The following is a 20,665-nucleotide window of genomic DNA, read 5'->3' as shown; positions in this document are numbered from 1 at the left end:
CCACTAATTTATTCTACGAGGGTCCAGCGTTATTTTTGCGATGATCAATACTGCCTTGCTAAGGAAGAACGCCGTATGAACATTCAAGAGTTGCCAAAGTGCCCTGGATAAAACGTTTATTTTGAAGAAAAGTATGCAGTTTTTCCCTTGAAATTTTCAGACGTTTCACATCAAAATTGCGACCAAAATTGTCTGCAAATTTTGGAAAATAATATTCGTAATTTTCCCAGTAAATTCGGTTTTTATCGGAGGAAACTTGGCAACGTCTGAAGGCTCATAAGTAGTTTTTCCTTAGCACTGCAGAATATTGAAACAGTGGCGTGGCGTGCTTTTTCGATGTATCGATTGATTTGCCCTCTAAACCCATGGCAAGGATCGATAAACAGGGTGTTCGCAACGAACCACTTAACAATCGATTCTTTGCCATAGCTTCAAATGGGGAAATATCGATAATAAATCATTCATCTTCGCTATACTGTATTGGACGTTATTAAATCGAAAAAAACTATCTCTCCTGTGAATCTAATAAACACACAAAATTGCTCTTGTCACAATTCGACGGTGGAACTCTCAAACCACTTATCTCGCTGGCGGTTTTTAAAGATCTCCGCTCTTTTTTTTGTAAACATGAGATAAAATTAACAGGATTAATACTTGTTTTCAGTTCCCTATATGTATATTATAATTAATGGAAAAAATTATTTTTTGAAGTGGGGCAAATCAACATTATTGCCTGAAGTTTTCACATAACTTCCTTTGCACAAGAAGAATAATCAAGGTAGTTCTAAAGATTCAGTAGTTTTTCATTTGAAACATTAAGTGCGACAGAAAGTTTGCAACGTTGAAAAACGGAGATACTTGGTTTGGAATTCTCACCGTCGAATTGAGATAGTTCTTTTTGATTGAAATACGCACAATCCATCTTACTCGAGCTGCTCTCATTCACGATTGCGTTTAATTAAACAATTAAAATAAAATAAAATAAACGATTAGACATTTAATTTCTTAATTTTAATTTGTTTTTTTAAATTTCTTCTTATTCTTATTTAATTTTGTTTTTTTATTTGATTTTGTTGAAACGACTCTTTTCTTCGGGATTTTGTAAAAAAGAATTCAAGAAATTTCTTAGTTTTTTTTTCAGTTTTATTTCTGGCGAAAAACATAATTTAAAATAACAAGGCTTGAATTACAGATATCGATGGTTAAAACGTTTCGGATGGCCCGTTCATTTTGGGTCCACCTAGGATTTTACATGTAGAAAAATGTCTTCATCAATTGAACCTCTCCCACCTGTATTCCTCCTCGTTGAAACCATTGCAGGCGCAGTGTTCGGGGTCGTCCTTCTCGCTAGCAGGATCATCACATTCACCATGGACGTTCGAGTATTTAGTCAGAAAGATACGGCCGTAAAACAGCAAGCATTTGTCGTTGCATTTCGTTGGATCGCAAAGAGCTGAACACGCGCCTAAAATACTCAAGATCACTAGAATTAAAGCTGAAAATGATTTGATCTTTGCTAACATTGTCGAGAATGTGGCACACAAAAAGTAAAAACAGGAAAACCCAAAACACTTGATAACCCTTTGAAAACTGAAAGTACATTGATCGTCGCTGACATTAGGTTAGGTTTAGGTTCGGTTACGTGCTATCGGGCACGGAAAAAGTAGGAACAATCATTTCTGCTAGACTTGATCTACCGCTGTATTTATACTGATGTAATGTGGGAGGCCAGCTTCAGAGGAAGGTTAAAGCATTGCCTTCTGTTTAGTGAATTTCTCAGGATCTATATGCGGCGCAGTAACTAAGTTGCCATTGCTATTTGAACACCACACGATGACTCGAAAGTTTCGAAAGGGGCTGAGTTTCAAAGTAGGAAAGAGAATTCCGTGTTCGACGACGTTTTTTGTAGGAGCCGTTTAAAAAAAGAGGGAGATCAAAGAGAGTTAGAGTTATCGAAATGAAAATGGTGACTCTACCTGGTCTCCCTCCCCCCCCCCCCCCAAATAATTCAGTTTCAGCCGATGGTGTAGCCTCCTTAGGTTCCTCCAACACGTCTTTACCCTTCCACCCTTGGGGTAATTCGATGGACGCCATATTTTGTGTCAGAACGGCATGCGATGTATCGCATCAATTGGTTCCATTTTTTCAGATACTCGTCATTTCTCTCCAATTTTGAGACCGCAATTCTGTTGTCAGGAGACTGAATCACTCACTTACCAATTTTAACAAAGAAATTCAACGTAATAAAGACGTGGTTTTTTTTAGAGAGAAAACATTACATTCGATACTGATATCGAAACTGCACTCGAATGCGATATTTTCTCTCTAAAAAGACCACGCCTTTATTACGTTGAATTTCTTTGTTAAAATTGGTAAGTGAGTGCTTTAGTCTCTTGACAACAGAATTGCGATCTCTGGTGCATAGCTCTTGCCTTCAGAACACCCTGTGATCGTCCGCTTTCTTTTATAGCCATGATCTGATTCAAGCTTTAATCCTGATCCAAAGTCTCATTTTTTCTCAGGCAAATTCCATTTGTGCATAAAGTACATTCTTCATCGATTATTATTAGTCGTTAGTACTTTGCACCAAGACATTGACCCCAATCGGATTATCCTTTCACCGTTCAGTCGTGAATACGTACCTGTTACGACAAATCGCAAATCGTTTCATCACAAAACAAACCTAGAAGTATCGCTCTGAAAATCTTCGACATTTCGATAAATAACTGATTATTACGGTGTTCGTTTCGAACAATCTGATAATCAATCCTTTTCCATAGGCTTTAATGGCAGATCAGTCAATTCATCGCAAAACACTACACGCTACTGACCATCAATGTACATTGTAGGCGTGGAGGTGACCCTGCAAAACCTAAGCGACCTTCTAACAGAATATTTAAACGATTAAATTTACAAATCGCCGATGGAGATGTTGCATGTGTGTGGAATTTGCGATTTGACTGTTGATTCTTATGTAAAAGTTTGCGAGAAACACGATGGTGTCCACTGGTTTTCTCTGAAATCAACTCCCAAGCTCAAAAAAAGCTCTCAAGTTGAGGCCAAAATGTCAAGTTGAGGCTTGTGTTTCTCGCGAACATTTACATAAGATTACATCTCTGCATGAATAATTGATCGTGCTAGCTATTAGGAATACTGCCCATCTAGTGAAGTTGAAGGCAAACTGAAAATGAACGATTTTTCCGGTCAGAGTTACAAATGATAGACTGGTTTATTAATACCTACCTACTCTTAATACAGGATGTTCACTGTCATTTTATCTAAACCGAAAAATATTAGGAAATTTGATGTTATCAACCTACTTGCCGCCCAGGGGCCGCCTGCACTTTGCCGCCTCCTTCCCATTCGTTTTGAAACATCGATCAAATCATCAAGTGGACGTGCCGGAGGAAAAGGGGTGCATAAGATGCGTTTACTCGTGTTGGGCACATTTTGTGTGAAAGCCCTGTCAACACTAGCCAAAGTTCAGGGGAACTTAGCGTGGAAGTTAAGTTCCGTAAATCTATCTCTGTGTAGACAAGGCCTTTCATCTATAAGAAATGAAGGAGAAAATTATGAGAGAATAAACATGAATGTGGTTTAATGATCTTAATTTCCGCAATCGCGCCAATCGCACTGTGTTTGGCGCAATGCGTGAAGTATCCCTTCAGTCGCGTAGGCTCTATGCGTTTCACGCCGACCGCTGCTGACCGCACTGTTTTTGACGCTATGCGTGAAGTATTCATGCAGTCTTGTAGGCACTATGAGTTTCCCGCCAACCGCTGCTGACCGCACTACGTTTGACGCAATGCGTGAAGTATTCATGGAGTCTTGCAGGCGCTAATATGTGTTTCATGCTGACCGGCGCGCAGAGGGCTTCTCTTTTTCATCTCAAGTCCTCGTCATCATTGCTTTTTGCGCCGCGCCGCTTCAGGCCATATTGCGTGTTTGGTTTCTCTCTCAACTAAACTAATGAAAGACACTGTCTGTTTTATCACCGAAAGACGAACAGATTAGAAATTACTACACTTTAACTCTCAGGAAATGAGAGATTTTGTCACCTTTTCTCGTTTTTAATTTTTTTTTTCTAAATCCGATTATTTTTTGATACCTACATCTGAAAAACTGCAACATTTGCCGCCTCCTAAATTTGCCGCCATGGGCCGCGGCCCATGTGGCCACCCCCTAAATCCGGCCCTGAGGAGAATCGGTCATGGATCAGGAAATATGAGTGCGTCAGGCATTTTAATACATTTGATTCAATTCATCAAATATGTCGAATCTTTAAAGCAAATGAGTGTCAATGAATTCTCGCGAAAAATCTGGAAATCTCATCTAAAATATTAAGGAACATCAGGGAAATATCAGAACTATCCAAAATTAAATCTTAGTAATTGATGTGTTTTTATTGCTTCGTTCTATCTATTCGATATGCTCTCAAACGCACCATGCTGAGATGAGTTTTCCTCGAGATGACGAATACCTTATATTTTCTTCCAAAGTGCCACTAAACTCACTTATCTTTGATACGACACCCTTCATTTTTTCTGATTTATTTGTTCATGCGTCTGATTTCACTAATGTATCTTTGTCTCTGTTTTGTTTCAGGTGTGGGAACATTACAATTTTCAGTTATCCTTACTTTCAAATTGCAATGAAGTTGTGGTGAGTCAAATTACAAGGATAAAAATGAAATATATTTTAATTTTGTCAAAGTAAGTTTTCGTGAAAGCTCACACTAACACTGGAAAAAAACACATTGGATCCAGAGTCCAGACGCTTGAAAACATCGACAAGAAAAAAGACTCTTGATTCTCTCAGATTTAAGCTTGAATCAAAAGGAAATCCATTCAAATTAAGAGGCTTGGTTCTTGATTTAAGCTTAAATCTGATTGAATCAAGAGTATTTTTTCTTGTGGATGTTTTTAAGAGTCTTGACTCTAGATCCAATGTGTTTTTTTTTTCCCCAGTGAAAGTTGTACGCGCTGAGCTTCTCCAAGAATTGTTTAGTTATGACGGACTTTTCGGAGGTCGAGAGTAGCTTGGAGATGATCAAACGCGTGTTCTTAAATTTTTTAAATGGTCCATTGACCAGTTTTTCACCGGACCGACAACTTCCTTCACATAGACAACAGGAACAACGGACAAATCTAGGACTTTAGTTTTCCGGTCGTCGACCTTTTCCGACACCCCGCACTCGTCATCAGTTTCCCAAGTTTTATCCTCGAAAGTTGCCAGATAGTGCTGAAAAATCTGCATTTTCCCTATTTGAATCCTTGCGAAATATCTACAATCAATTGCACGATCTGATAACTTTCATCGTCTCCCCCATTTTTTTTTTCATTTTTTTTCCCTGCTTCGCCACACACACTTGCAGAATAACGGAAGATGTCGTTGCGGAGAATGACGCACAATTTCTTCCATAGTATTGTTTTGAGCCATCGAAGCAATGCAGTCAAGAGTTCGGGGTGATCAGGCAGCAGCAGTCAACTAATTAGCGTGACGTCATCATTTCTTAAAAATTATGTCGCAATTCGTCAGCGTATTAGCGTCTCCATACTTTACGGCCCACAATGTGGCATCTTTATGGACGATGCGGACAAAAATCAGTAAGACACTTCACTTTAAATAATGAAGATACTTGCACCGACGTAGGAAAACTTTTTGGTACTGTCAAAGTAAAACACTCGAGGAATAAGACAATTTTATATCTCAGGATATTTTGCGTATTTTTCGAGAAAAGTTTATTTTAATTTGGCAACTTCGAATCAGTCCTGTGTTAACAATGTGAAAGCCACTTGAAGCACCCAAACTTTATAACTTCAAATATCTCTAATAGTCGGGAAAAGTCGCAAGATCTTTTTGGTAGAATTGAAGTTAGATGTCTGAAGATTAAGAAAATGTTAAGCACCTAGAGCATTTTGCGTTTCGAGCGAGAAATCTTCATTGGAATTTGACGTTTTTTCCCGTGTATTTCTTGCGGACCAGTGATTCTCGACCCATTTCCCGCCCACTTCCTACCCCCATTTGAAGTAGTTTTGAGCGAAAAAATTGAAAATGAACCCTCATTGTGAGTCAGAAATATCTTTAACAGGGTGTCTAGCATCCGGATTTTCCCGATTCTATCAGGATTTGAGGTCAATTAGGATTTAATCCCGATTTCATCTGGATTTGAGGAAAAATCGGTCGTAATATCAGGATTTGAGAAAAGTCGGCCGTTCACTTATTTTCCGTTAATTATCCGCTCTCCGTCCGTTAATTTTTCCTCGCAAAAAATCAGGATTTGATTAGGATGTGGAAAAATTAAGAAATCAGGATTTAGCAGTCAAAATCAGGATTTCCAAAATGAAAAAAAAAAACTAGACACCCTGTTTAAGATGACAAAATTCAAAAAAAATATTCAGATGTCGAGACGTCAATTTTTGATTTTTGTCCACAGAGGCCCGCACTGTGCGGCAGTACTGTCTTCACCCCGAGCATTGATTGATAAAAGCTCCGAGATTAAGAGAGCTGCTGAGCAAGACGATTCAAGCGTCGAGGGAGCCAGTCGTCTTCTCTTAAATAGTCGAACAAACGACCCTCACGACCCCACCTCGTCTTCTTGAATTTCCCGCGGGAGCCCCCCCCCCCCCGCCCCCCTCCCGCGATCCCCTGGAAAATTCGCGAATCGACCGTCAGGGACTCGGTGTGGGTTTTTATTCCTTTTCGGGTAATTTTTTTGAGGCAGGGCTTATGAAAGGAGTGTGCTTCGTCTTCCTTAAGGTGTAGCTCACCCCCCTCCCCCACCCGTGCGGTGCTTTTCACCCGAGTCGCGTTCCGCCGTGTGTAACAATAGCATCCAGCAAGGTTGTCGCGCTGGGTTTATATTAATTTAGCAAGAACTAAAGGTTTCAAATCATGGCCAAGCCCATTTCTCGGAATTCATCGGTGTTTAAGGTGATTCGTCAAGCTCAAGTGACGTGGTCGAGCTGGCATGCGACATATCGCATCTATTTGGTCAAAAATCTCGGTAGATTTTGAATGTTCCAGCAAGAGAAGGACGCTAGCCCCTGCGCATGAGCCTGAAGAATCATTTGAAACCCAAAAATTGACAAAATTCAGAGCAATGAAAGCAGAATAGTGGTAGAAACAAAACCTCGTATTAGATACAGCTACCGATTTCTGTATCGAATGCGGGTTTTTTTTCTAACACTATTCTGCTTTCATTTCTTTGAATTTTTTCGATTTTTGGGTTTTGGATGATTCTTTAGGCCCACGCGCAGGGGGCATCCTTCTTTATTTTGCTAAAAATTCAAAATCTGCCGAGATCTTTGACCGATAATGGGATTTTGAATGAAAGAATTGATGCAGTTTATCGCATGCCAAAAATCAGAAAAAAATCAAGAAAATATCAGGAGACCCCCAAATTAAAATCTATTAGATACCCTGCGTCTATTTGGGCGCATTTATGCCAAAAGGAGCTACACTGGTAAAAAAACACATTGGATCTGGAGTCCAGACTCTTAAAAACATCGACAAGAAAAATACTCTTGATTCAATCAGGATTTAAGCTTGAAATCAAGAGCCAAGCCTCTTAATTTGAGCGGATTTCCTTTTGATTTAAGCTTAAATCTGATTGAATCAAGAGTCCTTTTCTTGTCATTGTTTCAAGAGTCTGGACTCTAGATCCAATGTGGTTTTTTTTCCAGTGTGCGTCGCACGTCAACCCTATTCACGTAGTTCATTTCAGCATGAAAATACGTTCATTTCAGCATGAAATACGTTCATTTCAGCATGAAAATACGTTCATTCCATCATGCGTGGGTGAATCCGGCAGCGCGGGGCCTACACGCCGAAAAGCGGAGTCTCCGGGTAAGTCGCTCTGTTTGACTTTTCGCCTCACGTTTTTTATTACGTCCAACTCGGCTTCATACCCCACACACCCGCGCACCCCCGCCGCGCCCGGGCCCGCGGGGTGAAGGAAACTTAATGGCATACGTAGTTACCCGCGCTGAGTACCTGTATTATGTATGATGCCCGCCAAGATCCCCGGCTAACTTCTGTATGCGCGCGTAATTTTAATCTGAGGTCTTCATCGCCCCGCGTCTTGATATTTCCCCGCGGCGTTGCCACATAGAACACATTTATATGGAGAGTATGGACAACTCGATTTATAGAGCTCTTAGGGCCCAAAAGGGCGACAACGTGAAAAACGCGAGAATCACTAGAAAAGTGCCGCTGCCAACCTCTGCATTTGGAAGATCACTCAATATGCCTGACGGCGCATTACAAACAAGCGTCTTTAAGGATTAAAACTTTGAAACTGAGAAAACTGAGAAAATTAAAAGGGAGATCTGTGAACTCCTAGACTGGCCATAGAAATTCTAGACGGCGAATTTTTGAAAACAAACACCTAGACGAATTCTAAGAATTCAAGACTCACCTCAGTAAATTCCTAGACGAATCCAATATTTTCGATCGCAGGGTTGCCGAACATCCATCGGAGCATTTTGTTGATAATTGGGCTTTGGATGACAGGGAATTCCAAACTTTACTTCATCATTGTAAAAAAAGTGCTAAAGGGAATAAAGATTACACAAATGAAACGTTGTTCGTAATTTTTGATCAACTCATTCCCAAATTCCTGTCCCCGTCCCCTCTCTCATTCCGTTTGTTCCTTGTCGTGCCTCCAATTCCCTGGTCCATAGCAGTTTATAATCTTTGCAATCGGTGAAAATGTAATCTTTGGTCCCGTTTGTGACTTTGTGGAGGCCTAAAATACGGGATCCAATCAGAAATGAATTCGCATTGTCTTTACTTTCAGTATAAAGGGCCGGCCTGCTGATATTTACATTTTCCTTGCGTTTATAGAAACCGTGGTGCTTCCATACGATTTGCACGCGAAAGCGTCAGCTATATTGAATATTGTGTAGCACCCTAGTGCGCAAGGGTTGAATGGAACGTCTCCTTTTACGGAACGTTCACCTGTGCCGCAGTATCGTTTTTGAAGCGGGGAGCATAAAAGACGCTTATTTTATACGGAGATTGTGATGTTATGAGAGTATTTCAGACTTACGTAATGCGCTCGTCGTGATTTTTGAGCGATTTTCTATCACGAATGACTCCTCTTTTTGCTCTAGCTGACATTTGCAACAACTTAAATTATGAAATGTAATAAGGAGCCGTTCATAAAATACTTAACCCACTAAAGGTAGGAGTTGATTGAAGGGAGCACGTTACGTCATTTTTTTCGTGTCGAAGGATAGGGATCTCCGTCAGAAAAACGTCAAGAGGGTGGGGTAAAAAAATCCAAAATTTATCGTATTGTATCCTATAAATGTCTCTATGACGCGTATTATGGTCGGTGTAAAGAGCGAGTTCATGAGGAAGGAACTCCTTTCAATGTGAATTTGTGTGTGACTGTTGGCAACAAGTACAGCAGGTGTCTACGGTTAAAAGTTGGCAACAATCCTCCTCTAAAAGTGAGCGCCATTTTGGGCACTAGTCTTGTGTCTAGTGAATGAAATGTGTACGTATTCTTTACGAGGCACTCCACCAGGAAGGCAGGTGAAAATGTAGAAGTTGCCGGAGAATATTTTAAGATACCGGACAAACTAGGGGAATCGGTCAGATCTTACGTGAATTGAAAAATGATAGTCACACTCAGAGGTTAATATTCGGTAAAAATGTCCATCAAAGTTCGATCCGAACAATTCAAAAGTTGGATGTAAAAAAAATTCCATCACATCCAAAATCATGACTAGAACTTTGTCACCATCTTGTTTGTTTACATTGGGCCAAACTAGGAGCGGAGGGGCTAGGGTTTGTTTACATTGGGCCGACTTAGGGGTCAATAATAGCCGACCAATTAGAGAGCGGCACACTTTTTCTGTAGTTAAAGGATCGAGATGGCAATACTCTCCTGTACACAGGTACTCTAGACTGCGGCAAGCGGAAAGGAACCAAGCCACATCAGTTATTGCCAAATTTAATTTTGCAATTTAATTTACAAAAATTTCATTTATTTTAAAGAGAGGCGGATCCAGCAATTTGGCAACACCGGATTTCCTCCATTTAAATCTATGCTAAATGATCGATTCTTGTCGGAGCATCTGGTCCCTCCAAGAATCGATACATTTCCATAGGTTTAAATGGAGAGAAGGCAATGTTGCCACTTTGCTGGATCCGCCAATGATTTGAAATAAATAGGTACTCTAGGTACTTTATTTTGAAGGATGCATGACGGTCAACCCCAAAAATCCCGGGGTCGTTATCCCAAGTGGCAACGTGGATCCGAGCCGGGCATGTCATGAAGGTAATTCAAAGTATACGGGGAAAATGATGGAGCTTAATCCGTTAACAAGGTTTCTCGCACCCACCCACGCCCGTAATCTCAATTCAAAAGCTCTCTTCTGTTTTCTGTTTTTCCTTTGAGCAAGCCCAGATGCGTCCTCGCCGTTACTTCCTCATATTGCAGCTCGGTTTTCATGATGCGCGCCCAGCAACACGTATCTTCAATTTATTACATTGTTTTCAAATTTACATTATTCACTCAATAAGTACCCAGGCAGGGTGAGAATTTGAGCATTGTTTGTCATGTTTCCTCATCATAATTACAATTACAACGTAAAATACAATTTGTACGGAAGGTATATGAGTTCGATCGACATGAATTGATAAAAAAAAGACTTGAATCGATTGACGTGAACCGATCGACGAATTATCAAAAAAGAAAACGGTGTTGATTCAATCGAAATAAGTCGATCGACAAAGCCATGAATCAATCGACAAAGTCGTGAATCGATCGACAAACCCGTGACATTTTTTTGCATTTGCATTTGTAACAGGTTTTATCTTGAGCTCAAAGGTATTTCTGGTTTCTCGCACCGACGTCCTTAATATCAATAATTCAAAAGCTCTGTTCTGTTTTTTCTTCGAGCACTCTCATGTCGATTCCTCCAATTATGGCTTGGTTTTCATCAGACACAGCCAGCATCTTTAATCTTCATTTTATTACATTGTTTCAAAATTTACACTTTTTACCAAATTCTGAAATTGAAGTGAAGTTTTTTCCGTATTTTCGGAAGTTTTTATACCTACCACAAATTTAGGGGAGCCGTTACAGCGAAATAGCCTCCCAAAAAACTTTTTTTTTTTTTTTTTTTTTTTTTTTTTTAATGTAATGTAATCTCTGTTTGTCTACCCATCCAGCCTATTGATATCATAGGGGTGAAGCTTCAAGTTGTGTAGTCATGCTCCGAGAGACAAGGATCTATGCTGCACACTCGTTAGTGGAATGAAGCTTTAGTTTTCTAAAGCAAAAGTTCTCCAAGTTGAAACAGTTAAAGTTGTTTAAGTTGTCAAAATGTGAGAGATTTCCGTAATGTAGTGTGTCGCAGTATGTATTCCTCTCCGAACTTGAGTAAGTTCTAGTTGCTTTGTTAGAAATTTATTTGCCCATACGTTCACTGTTATTGCTCTACCGCACGAGTGTTTCGTTCTGGGTTCTCTTTTTGCTTCAGATTTAAGTAAAGACTCAATCATCCGATATGATGTACAATTGTACACATTGAAGGAGTTAGAGCATGGAAGTGCTAAACAAGATTTATCAAAGGCATGGCGTGTTATAGATCGATTTATCTGCTATTTAAACCTATGAAAAAGGATCGATTATCAGGGTGTTTGCATCGAACACCTTAGTAATAGACCCTGTACGGATCTGATCCTTACGCGACAGTCATCACCCTAATTTCAGCTGTTGACTTACCTACATGGTGGATGAGCTTTGGGTGACGTCATGAGCCAAACAAGTTTCCCAAACTTCGGCTTGCTTGCGAAACGAAACTGCCAGCACGTCGTTGAACATCAACCATGTAGGTAAGTCAACAGTAGAATCCGAAAAGTACCCAAAAAGTAATGCCGAAAGTAAAAGGTTCCACCATAGCCAAGATATTAGTGGAGGGTCTCTTGTCTCCGATTTTCCCCGTCAAAAATTCTTAAAAACTTCAAAAACCAGGGTGTCGACATGTCCGGAATTTCCAGAAAGTCCGGAAATAGTACTGATTCTTTAAGGGCGGTCCAGAAGTACCGAAAAAGTGCGGAAATTCCGCAAAAGGGTCCGGAATTTTTTTTAATTTTTTGCAATTTTTGTCGCAATTTTAAATTTTTGAAATTTTCCGAATTTCGTAAAATTGAATGGAGGTACTGAGAAAGTACGGGATTTTTCTGTTGGAGGAGATACTGAATTTCTTAAGAATGTACTGTAAAAGTACTTATTTTTGACCAGCCTGTTTTAGTAGACACCCTGAACCTGTTTTTGCTCGGTTGTTGGCGAAAATGTGACAACGGTGGCTCATGGAAGGTTCGCTGGACTCGGGATCCGCGGAGCTTTTTCTGTTTTATTCCCCCGGCGCCGCGCCGGTGCCCGAACCCTGCTAATTTCATTGGGGCGCGCGGAAGATATAAGAGTAGCGGCCGTGGCGGCGGGGAAAACATATTAACCCCGTACGCAAATTTCCCGCTTCGTCCACGTCCGAGCACCACTTCCGCCCCAACCCCCCCCCCCCCCCCGTCCGGCTGCTGTTGCTTTTCCGACCCACCGTATTTCCGCCTCACCAGTCACCCGAGCTAATAGTCGTCGACACTGGCCAATCGTGCTTCGCGTCTCTGCCCCATTGTATCCGTGCTTTGTGCAGATTCAGCCTTGAGAAAACATTTTCTCAAAATGATCACATAACCGGGTGTCTAGCATCAGGAAAAATCGGAAAAAACCGGAAAATATCATGAATTTTGGCCGATCAGGAAAAAATCAGGAAAATATTAGGAAAATCGGAAAAATCGGACGTTTTATCAGGAATTTTTCTTGAACGAATCTCCTCGGCGGAGAAGTCTTACTGCTTTTTGCCTACCGTACCAGGAGTCGTCGCGCCGTCTTTGTTTCCGATAAATCCAAATTGTCCGTCCATCTTCAGTGCCTGTATTTTATTTGACATAGTTTACATCGGTCTTTTTTTTATGTGGCCCGTACCCCAACAAATCACTATTTTACTAGGACTCTATCAGAAAATTTAGTTTTCGCATGCATTAATGCAATAAATATAGTTTTTACGAGAAATGTCGGGAAAATATTAGGAATTTTCAAAATGGAAAAATCAGGAAAATAACAGGGTTTTTCAAAATTAAAAGTACGAGACACCCTGCATTTTGAAGGTTATCATGAACCGTCCTTGCTGGCAGCCTTAATACATCTAAAATGATTTTCCTTGAAAGCTGCACACGATTAGCCGTAAAACTACGTAAACTTGTCGTAATAATGTATGTGAGTAAAGTTCTAGTTGCGATATGCAAATGAAACTACATTTTGAGTCATTTTGTATTAACATTTACCTACAGTACAGTATCAACCGCATGTTAGGGCCCTAGGAGGCTCCTCTCAGCCTAAGAAAGCTGTGCCAATCAGAGGTAGTGTAACTGAAGTGGTCATACTCTCCCCATAAAGGTACTCTATCTGCGCCGTCATATCGCAAGTTCTTCCCCTTGCTCCATAACTATGCTGTGTTGTTTCCGTTTGTTTTATTTGCTGTGGTGCTTCAAGCAATACGTGAGCAACACAGCCGATGATAGGAGATGAGATATCCTCGTTTTTTTTTAAAAAAAAATTTTATCCTGAAAAGTAACAACACTTTATTAGCAACCTAGCGCGGAGCATTGCGAGTTCCATCCTCACGCCATCGCGCCTTCAATTCTGCGCATGCAACACGGACATCCATCAAGTACGAATAGTTGTAGCCCTGCGCCGTCATCAACGTGTTTCCTTTCCCTCACTCTATTTTCGTTGTTTGTTTGCCTCCATTTGTCCTATGTGTAGTGGTCCTTCAAGAGCTGCGTGTGAGCAACACAGCCGGTGTTAGGAGAGACGTATTCAGGCCTCGTTTATTAATCTTTCTACCGAATTTGAGCGACATTTCACTAGCAACACAGAGCGAGGCATTGCAAATTCATGATTCGCGCATACAATTTTGCAGATGTAACACGGACGACCATCAATCGCACGAATAGTTGTATCTCTGCGCTGCCATCAACGCGCGTCAAAAAGCCTTCTACTGTTAAAAGTTGAGAAAAATTTGCTCATAATATGCTTTGATGTGTCCAAATCAATAAGAATGTTAAAGAAAGAAGAATGAAGTAAAACGTGTTTAGAGGTCTCTCACGCGTCCCAAAGGGCGCACGTCTAAAAATTGTTATTTTGGCGAGAGTTGTGTCATTTTAGGGAATTTTTTTTTGACGACTATCCTTAGACATTCCAAGTCGGGTATAATTGGCCGAGCTATCTCTTCTGGGGGAGTTATATACGACTGACGAGGAGGGGTGAGAAAATGCCAGTATGTTACCAATTAAGAAATCTCAGAAAAAGTATTTCTTTCCTTCCAAAAATAGAAATAACGTGGATACTACTTTAAAACTATGAAAATCAATGTATTTACATACGGATTAACAATTAATAACACGGAGTCTTATCAGCAATAAAAGTTTAAAAAAAAATAAATAAATAAAAAAAAAAAAACAAAAAAAAACAAAAAAAAAAAACCAACGAATAATACATACAGCTAAAAAGAAGTCTCGGGCATCAAAGAGTTAAATAAATTAAGAAATGTTTTTTAACCGTATTTCTCAATGGATGCGCTCTGCCCAGTCCAGTCCCACCCAACTCGCCACTGAATTACACTCAAACCGCAAGCTGTGCTCTTCTGCCGTGCTAAGTAAGAAGGCCGTATGAGCCCTCAGGCGTTGCCAAATGTCCTTAGATAAAATATAAATTTCTTGGTAAGCTTATGGATATTTTTCTTCCGATTTTTAAAGACAATTTTGTTCGCAATTTCACCTAAAGTTCCTGAAAACTCCGAGGAAAACATTCATAACTTTTCTCAAAACTAAACATTTTACTGAAGGAAACTTTTGGCTACTCTCGAATGCTCATGTAGCGTTCTTCCATAGCACGGAAGTCTTGGTATCGCACGCGTAATTTTCCTGTAACCAGTATGAATTAGAGAGGCGCGACAGAGTTGGTTTGCGGACGTATTCAATATGTTTACTATATGTCTCGATAACATCATTTACTCTTTCGGCGCACATTTTCCGTGTCTTAAACAACTGGCCCATTAGCTCAGTTGGTTAGAGCGTCGTGCTAATAACGCGAAGGTCGCGGGTTCGATCCCCTCATGGGCCACTAAATGTTTTATCCGAAACCTTCACCATCAGGGACTTGCAACGGAGGGGGGCATGTTACTAGGTAGGTTCAGTGTCTTGTTACCATGCATCCGGAAGAGACTAAAATATTACACATTTTTCTTTCTCCGGAAGATACTGCAAATTTTTTCCGGATAATCTAGCATTTTTTTTTTAAAGCCGAAGATAAAACGTTCCTCTTCTGGCGTAAAGGCAAATCTTCATTTCCGTTTGAGCCCCAGAAAGCATTGATTTACATGTAAAACAGGGCTCACGTGGAAATTTCGATACGCTCTTACGCTAGAGGAGCGAGGATAAAAGCTCGCGCGGAACGCATAGCGCAGAAGGAAGTATAAATGTCGAAAGATTTTTAAAACTGGAATCTTCTTTTAAGACTATATTAATTTTTTCTACAATAGTTTACTTGAATGTATTTTATTCATTTTGTTATTTATTTATTTTTTAACCTTTGAGGAAGGAATACTTCCGTTACAGGCAGTAAACTGAATTATACCAGCCAAATTCTGAAATACCCTATTTCACGCATTGAGCTGGCGGTAAGAACTTAACGTCTACTAGAATTTGCCTCAAACCATGCATTTTTTTACAAGAATGTACCTGGGCAACGTGTGTCCAATTTTTTTCTGATTTTCGCATAAGATCAGAAAAAAATCAGTGAAATTCTCAGTTTGAAATTTTGTTAAGGAAACGGCGAATGTAGAGAACCCGTGTGGAAGAAAACTGCCTATCAGTGGAAAATACTGTCGTGCTAAGGAAGAACGCCGTATGAACCTCCAGGCGTTGCCAAATTTCTTTAACTAAATCAGGCATTTTCGGGAAAACGTGTAAACATTTTTCTTCCGATTTTTTCAGATAATGTTGCTCGCAACTTCAACTGAACTTCCTGAAAATTTCAAAGAAAATTTATCATAACTGCCCTTAATAATAAACATTTTATCGAAGGAAATTTGGCATCTCTCGAATGTACATACGGCGTTCCTCCTTAGCGCGGCAGAATAGTGCCGTCTCGTCGTGATTTACAGAGACCACGCGCGTTTTTTCCTTCCTCGGTTTTTGCCGGACCGTCGTGAATATACAAGGGCCTTATCTCAGGGACGGGTCTTAAGTCTCGATCGACTGGAGGGACCCAAGTCGACGGAGATCCCACCGATAGCACGCGACGGATTTAAAGCCTCGAGCTTTTCCGCGGAGATGAATGAGGCGCCACCCCGGCCCAGGGCGCGGGCGAGATAGCCCCCGAGCGTCACACCCCGCTCGCCGAGACAACGAATTCAAAGTTTAAACCTCGCGTAAGACCTCGTAATAATCCAATTCCCAGGGATTCGAGGAGGAATGCCACCCGAATGCACCGTGCATCGCAATTGAGCACTGAGAGTCGCACAGTTGGTGGCGTTTTGTACAGGGCATTTTCGAAAAAAAGGGGAAAAGGGTCGAATGCTGCCGTGCTAAGGAGAAACGCCATATGAACCTTTAGGCGTTGCCAAATTTCCCTCAATAAATCACGACTTTTCAGGAAAATTTGTGAATATTTCTTTTACGATTTTTCAGAGGATTTTGTTCGTGATTTGATCTAAATAGTCGGAAAATTTTAAGGAAAAACATTCATAACTTTTCTCAAAAATAAAGTTTGTATTCGAGGAAATTTGGCTACTTTCGAATGTTCTTACGGCGTTCTTCCCTAGCACAGCAGGACGGGTCTGTTGCAAATTTCAGCTGGAGCCAAAAGAAGTGGTGTTTTTCTATAGATAACGGCTCCAAAAATCACGATGATTGGGAAAGTCTGAAATGCAGTTAATTTTCCTCTGAGGAAAAGAGCTGATGAAGGAACGAACATGAATTTGAGCCTGAGACAATATGTTTCAAAGATACGTTAATTATAATCATACATTTAAAATTAATAATATTAAAGATACATTGAGTCAATTAACTCGCAAATGTAGTCAAATAAAATGTCATTGAGAGGCAATTGTAATAATGTAAAGTTATTTTAGATTCAATTTTGAGGTTTAGAGCCTAAGAAACCAGACTAATGATTTTGGAAAAATCGAATTATTTGCATTTTTGGCATCATGAGTTAGGGACGTAACTTTATGAGCCAAATAGTTGATCATAATATCAAATTCCAAGTTCAACATAAGAGGTTCACAAATTTGCAAAATACGCTGGAGATAATGAAGCTGTCGCCTGGTTCTCTCCTGATATTCGAAACATACAAATTACCAGTATCATTCTCTCGTATCTCAAAAGAAACAAAATGAAAACAATTTCCCAGTCGATCCAACAATTTTCTTTCAACAGTCAACATTATGAAAGGAGCCCTCGAATTTATGTCCCTTCAAATTCATTTTGGACCTACGGTGTGGTGATCTCGCCTCTTTGCGCAATAAAAACTACGGAGTCATGGTTACTGCTCAGAAATCGGTCGGTTGCGATGTTTTGATAGGAAACCATCCTTTTTTTCCTCAAGCGCAATCTTCCACTCACAAACTTAGAAAGCTATAACGTCGTTTGTTTTTGAATAACTTAAATGTAGTGGTTATCTCGCAACGCGGAGCCTTCAGCCCCCGCGACTTAAGTCTGATATTTAAAAGGTGCTTTGCAGACTGAGAGCACATTTATGCTTCCTTTCTCGTCGGGGAATAATGGGGTTAAAGGTTTATACCTCCATGAGTCAATATCTTCATCCATATCGAGTTTTAACGACCTCATCCAGCGAGCGGATGCTCTTCCTAATGGGCCGCTAGACAATGACTGAATGGGACCATTACTCCAATTTTTTCAATAAAAAAAAGGCAACACAAACGTATCCTTTTTTCCCATAGCCGAGCTCGACTTTCCAAGTCGAGCAATTTTGACCCTGATCTAAATGGTAAACTTTCGCGTATGTAGGTTGCACTCTTTTAGTTTGTGGCTCGTCAAATTGCTATAAGCCTCTTTTTTCTGTACAACGTGTCCAGCTGAGGTATTCAACCTCTACTCTATGAAGAAAGTGTGTATTCGTATAAATTTGAATAACCTTACTGGAATTTTTTCCAACCCACTAATAATTTATTTTTCCTGTTGTATAGCTGTTGGTTTTTTTTAAACAAATTTTTTATTTTATTTTTTTTTCTTTAGCATTCAAGTCTTAACGTGCCCAACGCAAATTATGTTGAATGTTTTTAACCCTATCGTCTGTGAAGAGAAAATATGTAGCTTTAGCGGTATTCTCTGTATTCTACGGTCGCATCAAGTTGAAGCGATACTGTCAAAGGCGCCCTGAGCAACTATTCTGCCACAGAAGTGTTTCACAGTATCAGATGAAAATGAAGGCGCACTGCCGTTTGTAAGTTAATCGCTGCGCTAGCGGTTACCACTACGTACAGTTCTACTGATCCTGCTATTTGCGGCTTTTGTTCGATCAATTTTTGTGAAATTTGGCAACAAGTGGCATTGTTTGACGAGAAACTTAAATTTCAACCTAAATATTAAAAATTTGATAAGTCAAGACTGTGGACGTGGCCGGAAATGCTATCTCAGCTTCTGTTCGATCGATTCTCGTGAAATTTGGTAGAGGGCGACACTTCTTGACATTGAGGTCGAATTTTTGGTCATATTTTCAAAATTAAATAATCCAAGATGGCCGATGTGTCCTAAATTGCTATTTTGGCGCCTCCGAAATCATTCAACCATTCTTCTTCTGTTCGGTTTCAAAATTGATGCACTCTCACCTAATTAAGACCTCAATAGCTGCGCGCTCCGCATTTTTAAATGTTGAAACTACTTGTTCATTTATTCATGTATTGTTTTTTAGTAATATTGCAAATCGAAAGGCAAAGCAAATTGCAATGTTTAATTGGAACGCAGCCAGGAGTTATTATTTCAAAGTTTTCATAGTCTAATACTGTGTACAAATACCTGACGCACTACAGCGTGATATAATGCCGGAATGTTCATAAGAAATATCCTCAAATCCAGAAGTAATTAATTGATTGATCGACCATCATAATAGTTCTCCAAACTCCAAAGTGCTGGAGATCCACCTCAATGTAGGAGTCTAATGAAAAAATATATTCATTCAGATCATAGAGGGAAGAAGAAATTAGTTTTCGTCCTTGAAGTTTTTTCATGAAATTTCTTTTGGAGGGAGGGGGTGAGGGGAGTCGAAGCCGGCAAAATGGCGAAATTGAATATTAATCTTTGGATCATTGGCAAGTAAACTTCCACTTCTACCGCTCTTCGCACACCTGAACCGGGGACCTCTCAATCCGAACTTTAAAGTTGGGATCCCTCGAACAGTTATCGAAGTCGGTCGCCGGAGCCCTCACCCCTCTCCCCCTCCCGTCATCGTCTTGAAGTTTCAGTCGTTATTTTTAATTGGTTTTGGGGAATGTTCCCTTTTCAGCTCCTCATCCGAAGCTTTTCCCTCTTCCATTGAACTAGTATCGATTCTCAGCCAGTAGCTCGTATTTTAGGACGTTATTCGTAAAAATCGTATCGGCTCTCGTAATTAAAAAGAGGAGAGTTCAAGTCCCTCATGCGGACTGATTATTGAAATTGGTAGACAAAGCTATAGACAAAGAAGACGAAATGGGTAAAGAGGGATCCCGTCGGTGGAAGCGTGTGGTTTCAATAGACAAAGGTGGTAGATAATAGTCTAACTATCGGCAACCCACGAAGTACCCACAGTTAGACCATCATTTTATCCCTCATTCTGTAGGAACTTCCCATTTTAACCAATAGGAGCGCTCCATACTCCTTAGTCCTCTTTTTCTAAAGCTTTGTCTATCAATTTCAATAATCAATCCGCTCTCTCCGAGTCCCCTGCGTGGTCGATTTTTTTATGTATCGAATATTAATGTTAGCCGGTCTTTACAGCATACGATTGAATATCCGGTCTCTTAATATTTAAAACAAAGGCGCTTGCCACATTTAAAAAGTCGTCCAATCAATTTAAGGATACTCGATGCGCTCTTCACTGGAAAAACACACATTGGATCTAGAGTCCAGACTCTTGAAAACATTGTCAAGAAAAAGGACTCTTGATTCAATCAGATTTAAGCTTAAATAAAAAGGAAACCCGCTCAAATTAAGAGGCTTGGTTCTTGATGTAAGCTCAAATCTGATTGAATCAAGAGTATTTTTTCTTGTCGATGTTTTCAAGAGTCTGGACTCTAGATCCAATGTGTGTTTTTTTCCAGTGTTTGGAGTTTGAAATATTCCACAATGTAATGATCACGAAATTGAAAGGGATGGATACAACATCCAGCCTCACTCGTTTATCGCAAGAGAAACAGGCCAGCCGCCTAATTGAGAGATCGTTTCGGAATTTAACGACACTATTAAACTGGCTGTATCGTTTGAGGGAACCATACTGTCTCATGAGGTTAGTGCTCGTGAGGAACAAGCATCTTCAATCGCAAAATAGAGTTTTACATTCTAAAGGTGGAATATATTGTTCCAC

The 20,665-nt window shown here is 40.1% G+C and overlaps 1 protein-coding gene and 1 non-coding gene across 2 annotated transcripts in view; both read left to right on the top strand.

Moving 5' to 3' along the window:
* The window catches only part of Mgat4a (alpha-1,3-mannosyl-glycoprotein 4-beta-N-acetylglucosaminyltransferase a), a 181,802-nt gene that overhangs the window by 122,640 nt on the left and 38,497 nt on the right, over positions 1 to 20,665 (top strand). The gene's annotated exons all lie outside the window — the stretch shown is intronic.
* TRNAI-AAU (transfer RNA isoleucine (anticodon AAU)) lies at positions 15,129 to 15,202 on the top strand. The gene has a single exon. It is a non-coding gene; the product is annotated as a tRNA-Ile (tRNA).

This window comes from Bemisia tabaci, chromosome 10 (assembly GCF_918797505.1).
Source record: "Bemisia tabaci chromosome 10, PGI_BMITA_v3".
In the NCBI taxonomy this organism is placed as follows: Eukaryota; Metazoa; Arthropoda; class Insecta; order Hemiptera; family Aleyrodidae; genus Bemisia; species Bemisia tabaci.
Note: the sequence above shows the minus strand (reverse complement) of the source record. Positions and strands in the feature narration are given on the sequence as shown.